This window comes from Mustelus asterias, chromosome 25, assembly GCF_964213995.1.
Source record: "Mustelus asterias chromosome 25, sMusAst1.hap1.1, whole genome shotgun sequence".
In the NCBI taxonomy this organism is placed as follows: Eukaryota; Metazoa; Chordata; class Chondrichthyes; order Carcharhiniformes; family Triakidae; genus Mustelus; species Mustelus asterias.
The window spans coordinates 43,063,021-43,080,444 of NC_135825.1; positions in this window are offsets into that span (position 1 = coordinate 43,063,021).

The window sequence follows — 17,424 nt, forward strand, 5'->3', positions numbered from 1 at the left end:
ATCTGCAAATTTACTGATCCACCCTTCAGCCCCTCCCTCCAAGTCATTGATAAAAATCACGAATAGCAGAGGACCCAGCACTGATCCTTGTGGTACACCGCTGGTAACTGGTCTCCAGTCTGAAAATTTTCCATCCACCACCACCCTTTGTCTTCTATGAGATAGCCAGTTACTTATCCAATCGGCCAAATTTCCCTCTATCCCACACCTCCTTACTTTCTTCATGAGCTGACCATGGGGGACCTTATCAAACACCTTACTAAAATCCATGTATATGACATCAACTGCTCTACCTCCATCGGCACACTTAGTTACCTCCTCAAAAAATTCAATCAAATTTGTGAGGCAAGACTTACCCTTCACAAATCCATGTTGACTATCCCGGATTAAGCTGCATCTTTCTATATGGTCATAAATCCTATCCCTCAGGACCTTTTCCATTAACTTGCCGACCACCGAAGTAAGACTAACCGGCCTATAATTACCAGGGTCATTCCTATTTCCTTTCTTGAACAGAGGAACAACATTCGCCACTTTCCAGTCTCCACTCTCTGGGAGAGATACGCCAATCTCTGGGAATAACCCCCATTTTAATTGAACAGCACAACAGAACTTCAATTCGCATGACCATTTTATTAGTGGTGTTTTCTTCCAGGGGAAAAGGCTTGGTGATTGTATTTTGCTGTGAGCAGTGTCGTGTTTTGTGTTGATTTATTTCATGGTTATACCGTTGTTGGGAAGGCAAGATGGTGCCCACATTATTCACCCCATTCTCTTCATTGTAACTATTTGCTGATTTGCCACTGATGGCTTTCCTGGCCATTTACTAAATCTGCCAATCAGCACAAGCATTGGCTATGCTAAATTCTCCCTCAATGTACCCGAACAGGTGCCAGAGTTTGGCGCCTTAGAGGATTTTCACAGTAACTTCGTTGCAGTGTTAATGTAAGCCTACTTGTGACTAATAAATAAAAATAAACGTTATAATTAAAATAAAATTAATTATTTTATTAATTATTGGGTTAGGTTGATTGGCCAGGTTAAAAATTGCCCCTTAGAATCCTGAGATCCGTAGGTTAGAGGGATTAGTGGGTAAATATGTGGGGGTAGGGCCTGGGTGGGATTGTGGTCGGTGCAGACTCGATGGGCCGAATGGCCTCCTTCTGCACTGTAGGGTTTCTGTGATTTCTAATCAGGTGAATATGTAACACATCTCGTCACATCAGGTGTGATATAATGTGAAATTTCCTGAGAGATATGTGCCTGATTTAACTTTATTTCAAATAACTGCCATGTGGGGAATAAATGAAACCTCAGTGATAATTAGGAGACAAGCAAGACTCAGGAAATGTCCATTATCAGAACACCAAAAACCATAAGAATTATATTTCTACAGAAAAGCACGGAAAAGCCCCCAAGACTTACGCAATGTATTACGCAGTGAGACATCAGACCTAGTTCATCCCAGAGTCAGAAGCTTGTGGGTTCTAACTCAAGGAACTTGAACATATATTATAAGATGACACTTTAACAGAGCATTGAGTCATTATCCTCCGTGGTGTCCTAGCCAACATTTAGTCCTGAACCAATATCATTTTAAAAAAACAATTTATCTTAATGCTGTTTGTGGGACTGTGGGAGCTTGTTGTATGCAAATTGACTGCAGAGTTACTCTGCATTACACCAGTGACTCCGATTGAAAAAGTATTTCTTTGGGAAATGAAGAGCTTTGAAATGGCTTAATGTCACAAATGGTGCTATATGAATGCAAGTTCCATTTTATCTACAGTTTAACACTCAGTGCCAGCACCGTCAGTATACAAATACACTTGGCAAGGCAAGCATTACCTTATAAAAAGAGAGCAAAACATAAGTGACAGTCACCCTCGAGAAGAAACTTCTTTCAATCTCCTTATTGGAGAGCCTTATTTATAAGTAACCTACTCAGCCCGTCTTTCAACTCAGAGATGTTGCATCGTCAAAGACAAGGAATCATATTGGTTCTTCACACGATGAAGTGTATATGAAGAAATCAACTTGAACACTGAGTGGATAGAACTGTGGAACTTCTCGCAAGATACATCGGACTTCATAAAATTAAAGTCAGAACTGCTTTTAATTTCTCTGAAGTATAGTATACAAGCTCAGTAATGGCTTCCTGTGTGACCTTTCCAAACATCAATATATTTTAATCAGTGACTCACCTTTAAAACGTTAGAGATAATGAAGCATTTTATAAAGTTGAAAATTCAAACCAAAATGGAAGACCTGTTTTGGTAGCATGAATAGCTGGATCACGAACTTCAGGCAAGGTGTGTAAGATCAACCAACGATTTTCATTCTAACCACACGGGCAGAAGACGACTTTCTGTGAAGTATGATTCTTTGAAAGATTCCCTCTATGAGTCTCAGTTGAGCATAGAGCAGTTTTAAGATAATATACTTTCTATAGTTAGTCTACTGCCTGAAAATAAATTGCCACATAGTGGCCTATAGCTATCAATGGGATCTTACATCATCACTAGGGAGCACCTGTAGGAAATGATGGGGGCAAGGATGATTTTTTTTTGTGTGTATATGTCTGAATAGACCCAATGATTAGCTATTCTGAAAACCATGAATGGCCCATGAGAAATTAACATATTAAATTGATCTGAAAACCTATTTGCAGATAAGATGCCTCCTGATAGCCAATTAATAAATGATTAACAAGCTCCAACTATTTCCATTACTGGCTGGTAAGAACATCTATAAAGAACCCCTAAAGCAGGAATCTTGTGAGTTGTAGTTCATTTCTCTGCAATAATGGCAGAGGTTAGCACAGGTTGAGCCTATGGAAGAAAGCTGATAAGAGGGAGTGGTTCCTTTTGTGGGTTGTAATTGTATATCAGGCCAGATGTTTTCAGTGTTTGGGTCTAGTGAAGTAATTAGATGTAACCTTTCTATGATTTAGCAAACTCTTGCTTTCCAATTCCTAACTTTTAATGTTCTGGTAATTGTTTTGTGATGAGTTTTTGTTTGTGAGTATAGTGGAGGCCTAAGTTGTAAATGAAGGCTTGAGTAGAAATGTTAGTTCCTGTATCAGAAAGAAGGGTGTCTTGAGTTTGTGCCGATGGTAAACAGCTAGAATTTCAATGGCAGTGTAACAACTTTAATACCTTTGGTAACTTTGAGAGCTCCAATCTACTTTTTCCACCAGAGCTAGAATATTGGTGTCCAGATTATATTTAATTCCTGCCCTTTAATGTCTCATATTCCCAGTCGATGTTTGACAATCCCCAGGTTTTGCAAACTCACTGTATATGTGTACCTTTTTGTTGCCTCTAAGTTGAATGTGGTCATGGTTAATGCCTCATCTGAAAGGGGGATTGATTTGCTGATGTGATGAAAAGATGGGTGGGCTATATGTAACTAGTGCCACTGCAAAGCAGTGTCTGTATTCCAGGTGAGTTTTATAGGTTGGCCTAATCTTGCTGTTTATAATAATTCATTGAAGATGTGGTAAGTTTGATATCTGGACCTGTGCTCAATGTTGATTATTCTATTTGTTGCTGACCATCTGCTGTGAAGCCAGTTGATGCATGGGGTTTAATTCTCATTCCAGTTTGGGTGGATTTGGGACCTTCCTCCCTGTCCTACCCATGGTGAAGATCGTGTCAAACCTGCCTTTGGGCTGAGCTGAACTTCAGGATGATGGAGCAAAGCACTTGGTTTGTTTAAGCTCTATTTTTATGGAGCTGTGATCCAACACTCTGAAAATATGCTAGTTGCCCCTTCTCCTTGAAATCAATCCCTGTATTGATCATTGTCCAGGAATGTTGGGAATTTGGCCATACCACCAGGACCAAGGCAACTCTGCCATCTGGAGTAGGAAATCCATTTGTGGTATTCATGACCTAAAACAGCCAGGACATTTCCCAAAAGCTCAGCTGTGTGGTGTGGCAATAGGCCATGTGGTGAAGGGAGGTTTGATTGCTACTCTTGGGTTTGGTGAACTGATCTCAATCCAAATGGGGTTTTGCAATTGGCTCCATTCAGCCCTGTATTAAGGATGGGCTATATTTTCTTTTAATGGAACCATGGTCTGGAATCCCCCATAATTGTTGAAATACATGGAAATTGAGCGAGGAAGTGACATTGTGACGGGTGTGTAATACAGCTTTTGAAAGGAACAATTCTGTCATTTTGGTTCCCGCCCCCGGCTCGACTTTAGGGTCCTTCATTTTCCATAAATTTCTGCTCACCCAGAACTGTGAACCTACTCTAAGTGTTGTTCACCTGTGTTTGTCTGATCGACATTGGTTCCTGATCCAAAGTTCTCATGTTCAAAACTGGCTTTGCCACTGCTTACCTGCTCCAGCCCCACAGTCTACTAGGCAACTGTCTCCGGTCTCCTGTGTATTCTGCACTCCTTCACCCTACCATAGGCAACTTACAGCTGCCTCTGACCTCAGTTCTGGAACTGTTAAGCTCTGCTTCCTAAAGAGCTCTGCCTCTCCCATATCTCCTACTTTGAGATGCACCTTTTTAAAATCTATCACTAAACAAACTTTTGGTCACTTGTCTAATATCGGCACGGTAGCACAGTGGTTGGGTGGCACGGTAGCACAGTGGTTAGCACTGCTGCTTCACAGCTCCAGGGTCCCGGGTTCGATTCCTGGCTCGGGTCACTGTCTGTGTGGAGTTTGCACATTCTCCTCGTGTCTGTGTGGGTTTCCTCCGGGTGCTCCGGTTTCCTCCCACAGTCCAAAGATGTGCGAGTTAGGTTGATTGGCCAGGTTAAAAATTGCCCCTTAGAGTCCTGGGATGCGTAGGTTAGAGGGATTAGCGGGTAAAATATGTGGGGGTAGGGCCTGGGTGGGATTGTGGTCGGTGCAGACTCGATGGGCCGAATGGCCTCCTTCTGCACTGTAGGGTTTCTATGATTTCTATGATCTCATTCATTGTCTATTTGTCTGCTGCTTGTGTATTTCCCAAGGATACTTTTTAATAAATAGTTGGCTGTGACAGCCTGGGGAGTGAGTTTCACCTTGTACAATAATCTTTGCAAAGGACTTTCATTACTCTATTGTTTTTCACATTTTTGTGATAAATGTTTATTCAGTGATCTGCAAGTATCTCTCTCTCTAAAGGTTACTACACCAGATAAGAGCTCATGGTGTTGGGGTAACATACTAGTGTGGATAGAAGATTAATAACAGGAACCAGTCGGGATAAATCCTGACTGTAACTAATGGGATGCCACTGGGATCAGTGCTGTGGCTACAATTATTTAAGATCTATATTAATGATTTGAAATAGGGACCATATATGGTTGCTAAATTTGCTGAGATGCCAGATTGGTAGGAAAGCAAGTTGTAAGAGAAAACTAGGCTCTACAATGCTATAACTAGATTAAGCAAGTGGCAGATCAGGTATAATGTGGAAAATGAGGTTGTCCATTTAGCAGGAAGAATAGAAAAGCAGCATATTTAAATGGGAAAGATTATTGAGCTGCGGTACAAAGAGATCATGGTGTCCTCAGAAGGCAAATCAAATGTGGGGGTGTTATTACAAGTGGGATGGAAGTTTTGCTACAGCTGTACAGAGCACTAGTGGGACTGCACCCAGTGTATAGTTTTGATCTCCCTGTGGGGGGGGGGGGGGAATTGGAGACAAAATTGCACTGAAGACAGTTCAGAGGAGATTTGCTTGGCTGATTCCCTGGAATGAAAGTGTTGTCCTATGAGGAAAGGTTGGGTCTGTTTGTTAGAATTGGAGGTGATCTTGTTGTAACAAGATTGGGGAGGCTTGACAGAGGTTCAATGCTGGGAGGATGTTTCCTCCTGTAGGAATCTACAACTAGGGGACACGCTTTCAAAGTAAGTTCCTTCCCCACTCCAGACAGATGAGTAGAAATTGCTTTTCTTGAGAGTTGTTAAACTTTGGAATTGTTTCCATGAACTAGCTGTGGAGGTTGGATTATTAATGTTTGAACTACAAGGGAGAGAATTGAGCATTAATGGTGAGCAGGCAGAATGGGGCCACAATCTGATCCGCCATGATCTTATTGAATGGTGGGACAGGCTGAATGGCCTACTCCTGTTCTATTTTATAAATGAGGTAGGTAAATAGGAGCAGACTTGAAAGCACTATCAGATTTCAAATCTGTTAAACACTTTAGATTTGAAGTACTGTGCATGTGTACAGCAGATTGCCAACAGAGGCAACCAGACAATAATGGATTGATAAGTTTCTGCTGGCAATGAGGTCAAGCAGAACATCATGTTCTTCAACTAGTGTTATGGGATCTTGTCACTTTGAGGTCACAGTTCCCTTAATCCCATATCTGAACCTGGTGTGTCAACAAACAATGCCCTTCATTAGAGGGCTGGAATACAAAGAATAGACATAATGCTTCAATTATTCAGAGCTTTAGCAGACTCTATTTGGAGTATTACATTCTGGATATTGGGCATCTCCTTGTATACTGACCTTGGGTGATGCTGTCACGTAGACACCAGGAACATCAGTGTGTGGAATTCTCTTCTCCAGAGTGGTGGATCTTGGATCATTCAATGTATTCAAGGTTGAGTGACAACTGGAATTAAGGCCACAATCAAACATCCATTATTTTATTGACTGTTGAAGCGAGTTCAAGGAACTGAACAGCTGACGACTCCATTTTTAATTTCTTTTGTTCTGATATTGAGGACAGATTGCTTGGGATGAGCTGCTATTTTTTCAGAAGGGTGACATCTTTATTGTATTGGCTGTTGTAGACAAAAATGTTCGACTGGTAAATTATCATTAAAAGCTAAAAGTTTACGGTTTGAGGAGTTCCTGCAGGTACAGAGTTCATATGGTTTTTAGCCAATCAGAATTGAGCTTCCATTTGTAAGGATAGCCAATGGCACCAGGTGATAGTAAGCCTTGCAGTAATCTACAGCACATGCAGCCTTGGGGGGAACAAGCAGTTTGTGCAGGCACTGCCAGGGTTAGGGCATGCTGGGTCCATACTGCCTGCCTCCTGCTCACTGGGAGCTTTGGCCATTTCAGCTGATCCCATCTTGGGATCATTCTTGAATCTATCCTACTGCTCTGAGGCGAGCCCTTGGAAGATGCATTGGAGAGAAAATCAGAAGCTGCTTGTTGGCCATGGGGTTGGAAAGTTTCTCCCACTCTAGCTGGGAAAGTCCTCTGGCACAGGACTTCTCCACAGGCCTCCATCATGGACACTCCACCTCTGGAGATGTTCTCTGCTGCTGCTGCTCCTGTTCAGTGTTCAGCTAGTGTTGGAGTATTGAAGTGTGCAAATGCATCGTATCCCTCAAAAGCAGGCTGCTCCCCAGCTCTTGGCCTTCTGGAGGATTTCTCCTTCAGGATCCTGGCGAAATCGGTTCACTGGCTTCTCGTACTGTTTAGCAAGGAGACTCGCAATTTTCTCCAATTTCCACAAAATTCAGTGATCTCTTCCCATGTTTTGATCTTGAACGGTGTGTAGACTGAGATTTTTGGAAGTGATTCTTGCTTTGAGCTGTGCTGGTGGCAGCCTGTTCACTCTGACTGGGGCCCATCATAGCAGGTAGGACTTCCTTTGACTTTGGATGATTAAGATGCGGTTCCCTCTGGGGGAATCCAGAACAAGGACACAACCTGGCTAGGAAATTTAGGATTGATATTGCACAAAGGATCATTGTAAATTTGGAACTCTTCCACATCCTAACTGAGCTTTATAAATTTGTCAAAGTCATTTATCACTCTGCCAGAAGCCACATACAACTTGGAAAAGAATCCAAATGTCCTAGAGGAGCCAAGGAATTTGGGGTATAGGTAAAGAAATTGTAAAAGTAGCAACACTGGTTAATTTTAAAAAAGCCTTTTTAAAAGTAGAAACCAAACTGAGTTCATTTTCTGGTGGGACAGAAGTGAAAAATAGAGAAGTTATGTTAAACTTGTGTAGAACCTGGATTAGACTACAATTGGAATGCCATGTATGGTTCTGTTCTCCTCTTGTAGGAAAGTTATCAAGGCATTAAAGAAGGGAAAAGAGATTACAAGGATGCAACCCAAATTAAGAGGTGTTAGAGATCCAGAAAAGGTATCCTATTCCAATAGGTAATTTGGGCAGAAGGTTTGTATTCCATACAGTTAGAATGTGGAATTAACAAGCCAATGAACAAAAAGGAATTGAAGGCGAAGGAAATAGCAAGTAGGATATGGGGTTGGGAATGCGCTCCTCTGCTTGTAGCCTGTGTGCTACAGAGTATCCATAAATTTAGAATGGAAAAGGTATCGGAAATTTTCTGTAATGTATGTATTGTCCTGTTATGCAGCTTGTATAAAGTATGATGCAGTGACAAGCTGGTTCAGTAAATGCATCCATTTAATTTCTCGCTGATATTCCTATTTCTTCATATATAGAAGCCAGTTATCAGATCTTTCCTGAGGCAAATGAATGCTTTTGCAAACTTTAAGTGATACTTGGAGACTTTCCAGACAGGAAATGTGCTATGAAATAGTCTTGGAAAATGGTGCTGGAAGTTTCAAGCCAAGTCTTTGCATTAATGACTTTTCAAGAACTGCCTGACATTTGTCAGCCATCCTACGGGTAGAATTATACTCTGGTACTGTTTGTCTCTGATTACTTTTAATTCCTATAAGATGCCATCCTGCCACCAGTTTGAACTGTAACTATATTCACACTGTGCAGGTGACTAGACAAAGGGGTTGCACAGTGGTTAGCACTGCTGCCTCAGTGCCAGGGACCTGGTTTCGATTCCTGGCTTAGGTCACTCTGTGTGGAGTTTGCACATTCTCCCTGTGTCTGTGTGGGTTTCCTTTGGGTGCTCTGGTTTCCTCCCACAGTCTGAAAGATGTGCTGTTTAGGTACATTGGCCATGCTAAATTCTCCCTACGTGTACCTGAACAGGTGCCAGAATATGGCGACTAGGGGATTTTCACTAACTTCATTGCACTGTTAATGAAAGCCTACTTGTGACACAAACTTTAAAAACTTAAGAATGTCTGCAGCAATTAAGGAAGAATGTTGCACTCTGTCTAGTTGGAGCAAAGGGAAAGTTGTTAATTTCCAAGTGGTTGTGGAAATGTGTATCATTGAACCTATAGGAGTTAAATGTTCAAATGAAGGTTAAACTCTTGACCAGAAATAGAGCAGTTCTGGCTTTGCAGGGGTTTCCCACCAATTTGGTCACTAATCGTAAGGAATTTGAGGGAAAAACAAACTCAGAATCGTGTTCCAAGTGTAACTTGATACAAATGTTGCATGTTTCATTCATTGGAGGGAAAAGCTAAGTGCCTCTCAAACAGACTGAGTATCATGGCCAATTCTCTCCAAGTGAATGGTTACCCAAATCCAGGAAGTCTCAGTAATGTTTTCCAAGTCACTAAAGAAGTTCAAACTAGTACAGTTGCAATGGTGAGAAAGATCAATTATTTTTGTTTCACTTGCTTGTCTAAATGCAATTTTTGTATTGAAAATATGTACAGTTTGTTGTGTTAAGGAACTGTTAATGTAACTCTACGTGTAAGGTTGAAATGGATACAGTTCCAACATGGGAAAGTGTCTTTTGGCCCAATCAATCTTCCTCCATGAACCAATACTCACCAGCGTTGAGAACTCCTGCATTTCCTGCCAATGCCTGTCTGCGCATCTACACTCGCCCGCACATGTGCAGAGGTCAGTGATGTATTTTGCAGGGGATGCTGGATGAAGGATTAAAAACTGGAGAGGCTGCATTTGCAGACTAGAGACTGCTTCCCTGTTAACTTGATGCTGCTGACACTAATGTTCCAGATTGATGCTGCACAGTGGCTCCATAAAGATGGTGGCCATGTTTACAACTGCACATGGAAGGCCTTGGCAACAAATGCAACTGTTTAAAACAGGCATTTATTTATTCAGGGTTTTAGAGTAGAGAAACAAACCTTTAATCTGTGAGCGTGCTCTTATCCTATTTCACCTTGCCACTTGTTTCCTTCTATTCCTTTCTCTCATGTATTTACCTAGCTTCCCCATACGTCTATGCTACATGCCTCAATTACTCTGGTAGTAAGTTCCACATTGGCCCAATCAATCTTCCTCCATGAACCAATACTCCCCAGTGTTGAGAACTCCTGCATTTCCTGCCAATGCCTGTCTGCGCATGATACTCACGTTGTTTTGTTTCTTAAAGACTTGATTAGTTGTAAGTATTTGCATTCCAACCATTATTCATGTAAATTGAGTTTGTGTCTTTATATGCTCTGTTTGTGAACCGAATTCCCACTCGCCTGAAGGGGCTTGCAGCTCCAAAAGCTTGTGTGGCTTTTGCTACCAAATAAACCTGTTGGACTTTAACCTGGTGTTGTTAAACTTCTTGCTTAGTAAGTTCCACATCCAAGTTTCTGGGCAAAGTAGGTAACTGAGCAGATATGTGGGAGTTCTGACCCACTATTCGGTGTAGTGACCCTTAGAACATAAGAACATAAGAAATAGGAGCAGGAGTAGGCCACCTAGCCCCTCGAGCCTGCCCCGCCATTCAATAAGATCATGGCTGATCTGAAGTGGATCAGTACCACTTACCCGCCTGAACCCTATAACCCCTAATTCCCTTACCGATCAGGAATCCATCTATCCGTGATTTAAACATATTCAACGAGGTAGCCTCCACCACTTCAGTGGGCAGAGAATTCCAGAGATTCACCACAGAGAAGTAGTTCCTCCTCAACTCTGTTCTAAACCGACCCCCCCCCCCTTTATTTTGAGGCTGTGCCCTCTAGTTCTAGCTTCCTTTCTAAGTGGAAAGAATATCTCCATCTCTACCCTATCCAGCCCCTTCATTATCTTATAGGTCTCTATAAGATCCCCCCCTCAGCCTTCTAAATTCCAACGAATACAAACCCAATCTGCTCAGTCTCCTCATAATCAACACCCCTCATCTCTGGTATCAACCTGGTGAACCTTCTCTGCACTCCCTCCAAGGCCAATACATCCTTCCGCAAATAAGGGGACCAATACTGCACACAGTATTCCAGCTGCGGCCTCACCAATGCCCTGTACAGATGCAACAAGACATCTCTGCTTTTATATTCTATCCCCCTTGTGATATAGGCCAACATCCCATTTGCCTTGATCACCTGTTGCACCTGCAGACTGGGTTTTTGCGTCTCATGCACAAGGACCCCCAGGTCCCTCTGCACAGCAGCATGTTGTAATTTCTTTCCATTTAGATAATCCAATTTGCTATTATTTCCTCCAAAGTGAATAACCTCACATTTGTTAACGTTATACTCCATCTGCCAGATCCTCGCCCACTCACTCAGCCTGTCCAAATCTCTCTGCAGACCTTCTACGCCCTCCACACGATTCACTTTTCCACTTATCTTTGTGTCGTCTGCAAACTTTGTTACCCTACACTCAGTCCCCTCACCACCCTTGTGCAATAGCCAGCAAATAAAGCTTCATATTGGATTCAACTTTAACCCTGTCTCTCCTCTGATGCTGCCAGACCTTTCGAGTATTTCCAACATTTTGTTATGCTTTGTCTCATCCATGAGATTATAGCCGCTCTGTGGAATTCCATCCTTTGTCCCAATCCTCTTAATAGCTTTCTGGTAACTATCTCTTAATTGTAACTGATCTTAACTGCAGTTTGTGAAAGCAAGCTCTAGTTCCTCCACCCTTTGCATGTACAAGTGTTTTCTAATTTCACTCTTGAATGGGCTGGCTCTAATTTTTAGACTATCTCCTGAGTCCTGTACTCTTGAATGATGGAAATAGTTTCTGGGCTTTTATCCAAACCTTGGGTACATGGTGAACAGAGTAGCCCAGAATCGATCTTTGTCGCACACCACTGCTTACTTTCCACCACATTTTAATATAATTAAAGAAACTATCCTTCAGTTATGTATTTAAAAATGGCAAACCCTTTTTTAATGCAGTTTGTTCCTATTTCTGGTTCTATACCCTTGAAGTTAGTCATCTTCTGTGTAGCACATTGTCAAAGGTTTCCTTAAGGTCCATGTATGCTCTATCCTCTGCATTTCCCACTTTCCATGCCTGTTACCTCTTCAAACAAGCTGAGGTTTGTCAAACATGATTTTCTCTTAGAAATCCCAGCCATTCCTTTAATCTAAATGCATAGTAATTTTGTCCTTGGACTCTAGACTTTTTCTAGCACAGATGTTAGTCAACCTGGCCTGTAATTACCCTAAATTGGTTGTCATCATTCTCAAAATGCTTGTTATGCTGGCCACTCATTCAGTCCTCAGACACGTGTCCAATCCTGAAATATTTCCCAGGGCTGCTGCAATCTTGTCCTCATACCCTTCAGGATGGTAAGATTTTTCTGTTTAAATTTTCCTATTGGCCATCAGTCACAAATGTCACTCTTGATAACATCAATGACAACCCTCCTCCATTATCCTTTTAGTAAGTGCTGATCTAAAGTAATTAGAAAATACCACTGCCATTTTTCGTAATTAAATTTGGGTTGCACTTAGAACATAGACATAGAACAGTACAGCACAGAACAGGCCCTTCGGCCCACGATGTTGTGCCGAGCTTTATCTGAAACCAAGATCAAGCTATCCCACTCCCTATCATCCTGGTGTGCTCCATGTGCCTATCCAATAACCGCTTAAATGTTCCTAAAGTGTCTGACTCCACTATCACTGCAGGCAGTCCATTCCACACCCCAACCACTCTCTGCGTAAAGAACCTACCTCTGATATCCTTCCTATATCTCCCACCACGAACCCTATAGTTATGCCCCCTTGTAATAGCTCCATCCACCCGAGGAAATAGTCTTTGAACGTTCACTCTATCTATCCCCTTCATCATTTTATAAACCTCTATTAAGTCTCCCCTCAGCCTCCTCTGCTCCAGAGAGAACAGCCCTAGCTCCCTCAACCTTTCCTCATAAGACCTACCCTCCAAACCAGGCAGCATCCTGGTAAATCTCCTCTGCACTCTTTCCAGCGCTTCCACATCCTTCTTATAGTGAGGTGACCAGAACTGCACACAATATTCCAAATGTGGTCTCACCAAGGTCCTGTACAGTTGCAGCATAACCCCACGGCTCTTAAACTCCAACCCCCTGTTAATAAAAGCTAACACACTATAGGCCTTCTTCACAGCTCTATCCACTTGAGTGGCAACCTTTAGAGATCTGTGGATATGAACCCCAAGATCTCTCTGTTCCTCCACAGTCTTCAGAACCCTACCTTTGACCCTGTAATCCACATTTAAATTAGTCCTACCAAAATGAATCACCTCACATTTATCAGGGTTAAACTCCATTTGCCATTTTTCAGCCCAGCTTTGCATCCTATCTATGTCTCTTTGCAGCCTACAACAGCCCTCCACCTCACCCACTACTCCACCAATCTTGGTGTCATCAGCAAATTTACTGATCCACCCTTCAGCCCCCTCCTCTAAGTCATTAATAAAAATCACAAAGAGCAGAGGACCCAGCACTGATCCCTGTGGCACTCCGCGAGCAACCTGCCTCCAATCCAAAACTTTTCCATCCACCACCACCCTCTGTCTTCGATCAGACAGCCAGTTACCTATCCAATCGGCCAACTTTCCCTCTATCCCACACCACCTCACTTTCATCATAAACCGACCATGGGGGACCTTGTCAAACGCCTTACTAAAATCCATGTATATGACAGCAACTGCCCTACCTTCATCAACACACTTAGTTACCTCAAAAAATTCTATCAAATTTGTGAGGCACGACTTGCCCTTCACGAATCCGTGCTGACTATCCCGGATTAATCCGCATCTTTCTAAATGGTCGTAAATCCCATCCCTAAGGACCTTTTCCATCAATTTACCAACCACCGAAGTAAGACTAACCGGTCTATAATTACCAGGGTCATTTCTATTCCCTTTCTTAAACAGAGGAACAACATTCGCCATTCTCCAGTCCTCTGGCACCATCCCCGTGTGAAGTCTCACAACACCAGGTTAAAGTCCAACAGGTTTATTTGGTAGCAAATACCATAAGCTTTCGGAGTAATGCTCCTTCGTCAAGCTCCGAAAGCTTATGGTATTTGCTACCAAATAAACCTGTTGGACTTTAACCTGGTGTTGTGAGACATCTTACTGTGCTTACCCCAGTCCAACGCCGGCATCTCCACATCATGACTACCATCCCCGTGGACAGCGAGGACCCAAAGATCAAAGGCTCTGCAATCTCATCCCTTGCCTCCCAAAGAATCCTAGGATATATTTCATTAGGCCCAGGGGACTTATCGACCTTCAGTTTATTCAAAACTGCCAGGACATCCTCCTTCCGAACATCTATTTCCTGCACATTGTTAACTTCTGTTAAGTTTGACCCTTGTAAAATACTGCCTGATTCCTTTTGACTTGTAGAGTGGGATTTTATGGCCTCTCTCCCCAAAACTGTAAAATCCTGTCTGAGGTCAACGGACCTTCCCATTGTCCATCCCTTGCCTGCTCTGATTTCCATGGTGGGTGGGGTGGTAAAATTCTGGCTGTAGGGTTTCTCCTCTGAACATCTTCCTGTTGAAACCTTGTCTTCAATGCTCTGTTTTTTCATTATTCTTGACCCTTGCATGAACTCTTCAAATTTGATTGGCTTTCTAGCATCCTCAAGCTGGTTATCTTTGTTAACCAGATAATCGGCAACAGCAACACTTGAGAATTAATTTACACAATGTGTTCTGATCTGGAATTCACAAAGGGGAATAGAAGCAGGTTTTATAATGCCTTTTAAATAGGAACAGGATAAATATTTGCAAAGGTGAAAAGAGATGCAGGGCTATTGGGCATGAACAAGGATGAAGGACTATTTGGAATAGCTTGAAAGAGTCAGCACAGATGGTGGACAGAATGGCCTCATTCCAAATTTTGTACCGGTGACTGAAATCTTGCTCGACGGTGCACAATGGATTCACCTGGGAGAGTGAATGAAGATTTTGGGAGTCAAAATGTGTATCTGGGTGGCAGTGGTTAGCACTGCTGCCTCATAGCACCAGGGACCTGGGTTCATTCTGGTCTCAGGTGACTTTGTGTAGAGTCTGCACATTCTCCCTCTGTCTGTGTGGGTTTCCTCCAGGTGCTCTGGTTTCCTCCCACACTCAAAAGATGTGCAGGTTAGGTGCATTGGCCATGCTAAATGTGTGGAGTTATGTGGGTAGGGCCTGAGTGGGATACTCTTTCAGAGGGTCGGTGCAGACTCAAATGGGTGAATGGCCTCCTTCTGCACTGTAGGATTTTATGGTAAGAAGGATAAATATAGAATGCAAATAAAGTTCAGAGCATTTTACTGCATTTTTGCTGTCTGGAATAGTCTTTTTCTTTACCCCATGTGAGGAAGTGTTGGTATTTGCTGCTACCTAGTGGTCAGTGCACAACTTCAGCCTGAAGGAATCTTTCTCCAATTGTTGACTAATGGAAGGTAATATGAACAGAACTCCCACTCACCTGATGAAGGAGCAGCGCTCTGAAAGCTTGTGGCTTGTTCTAACAGATAAACCTGACTTTAACCTGGTGTTGTGAGACTTCTTAATGGAAGGCAAGGCATGGGTGCATTAACAATTTACTTGCATTCCAAAGACACAGTAAGCTGTGGCTTTTGAGATGACATTGATACTTCCTACAGGTGGATACATTTATATAGCACCACATACTGAGGTTCTGTACAGCAACACAATCAGACAGAAATTGGTGCTAAGCTAAAGGAGGTGGCATGAGGACATTGTGGTCAAATTAGTTGGATTTAAGGAGGGTTTTGAAGGAGTGGAATGGAGGTTTGAGTTGGAAAGTTCCCCACAGACTAAAATTTGGATGCTGGGGGTTAGTTGTGTATGGGTGTTTAAAACCATAGTAAGGGTGAGGTACAGTAAACCTTTTAAAATGTGTACATTGTGGTACCCTGTTTTGCCTCCTATTAGAACATGCTAAAAAAAATCCTTTATACATAGTCTACTTATCTGCTTATTGTCTGTATATTGTGGGTATTAATGCTTGGTCTAGTTTATTGCTCCTCTCTCAGGACTTGGGTAGAGAAGTTGAGGAAGAGTTAGCTTGTATTGAAGCACATCAGTATGTAATTAACAGATCCTCCAAATGAAATATCCAGTTTAGTGATCAAGTTCAGAGATTGGTTCATTGTATTGTTCAAGTGGCCATTCAGGTGATGACAAGGTTATGGAAGGTTGGATCACAGCACTAGCCTATATATCCACCTCTCTTTACCTTGAACTCGAGAGTAAAAGTGAATCCTTATCACTTACAGCTCCACTCCTAACTCAGCTAAGATTAAAACAGAAAATCATGATCTGTGACTCATGTGATTGACTAGCTAAGCATTATGAAAGAGTTGGGGTTGGAATAGAGGGCACTGTGAATTTTGAAAGATTCTGGCTATTTGACACCTGTGCAGACAATTGTTGAAATGATGTTTTTGAATAGAACATAGAACATTACAGTGCAGTACAGGCCCTTCGGCCCTCAATGTTGTGCTGACCTGTGAAACCAATCTAAAGCCCATCTAACCTACACTATTCCAATATCATCCATATGTTTATCCAATGACCATTTAAATGCCCTTAATGTTGGCGAGTCCACGACTGTTGGAGGCAGGGCATTCCACACCCTTACTACTCTGAGTAAAGAACCTACCTCTGACATCTGTCCTATATCTATCACCCCTCAATTTAAAGCTATGTCCCCTCGTGCCAGCCATCACCATCCAAGGAAAAAGGCTTACACTGTCCACCCTATCTAATCCTCTGATCATCTTGTATGCCTCTATTAAGTCACCTCTTAACCTTCTCTCTAACGAAAACAGCCTCAAGTCACTCAGCCTTTCCTCATGAGACCTTCCCACCAGACCAGGCAACATCCTGGTAAATCTCCTCTGCACCCTTTCCAATGCTTCCACATCCTTCCTATAATGCGGTGACCAGAACTGTACGCAATACTCCAAGTGCGGCCGCACCAGAGTTTTGTACAGCTGCAACGTGACGACATGGCTCCGAAACTCAATCCCTCTACCAATAAAAACTAACACACTGTACGCCTTCTTAACAACCCGATCAACCTGGGTGCCAACTTTCAGGGATCTCTGCACATGGACACCCAGATCTCTCTGCTCATCCACACTACCAAGTATCTTACCATTCGCCCAGTACTCTGTATTCTTGTTACACCTTCCAAAGTGAATCACCTCTCACTTTTCTGCATTAAACTCCATTTGCCACCTCTCAGCCCAGCTCTGCAGCTTATCTATGTCCCTCTAACCTGCAACATCCTTCCGCACTGTCCACAACTCCTCTGACTTTAGTGTCATCGGCAAATTTACTAACCCATCCTTCTACACCCTCATCCAGGTCATTTATAAAAATGACAAACAGCAGTGGCCCCAAAACAGATCCTTGCGGTACACCACTAGTAGCTGAACT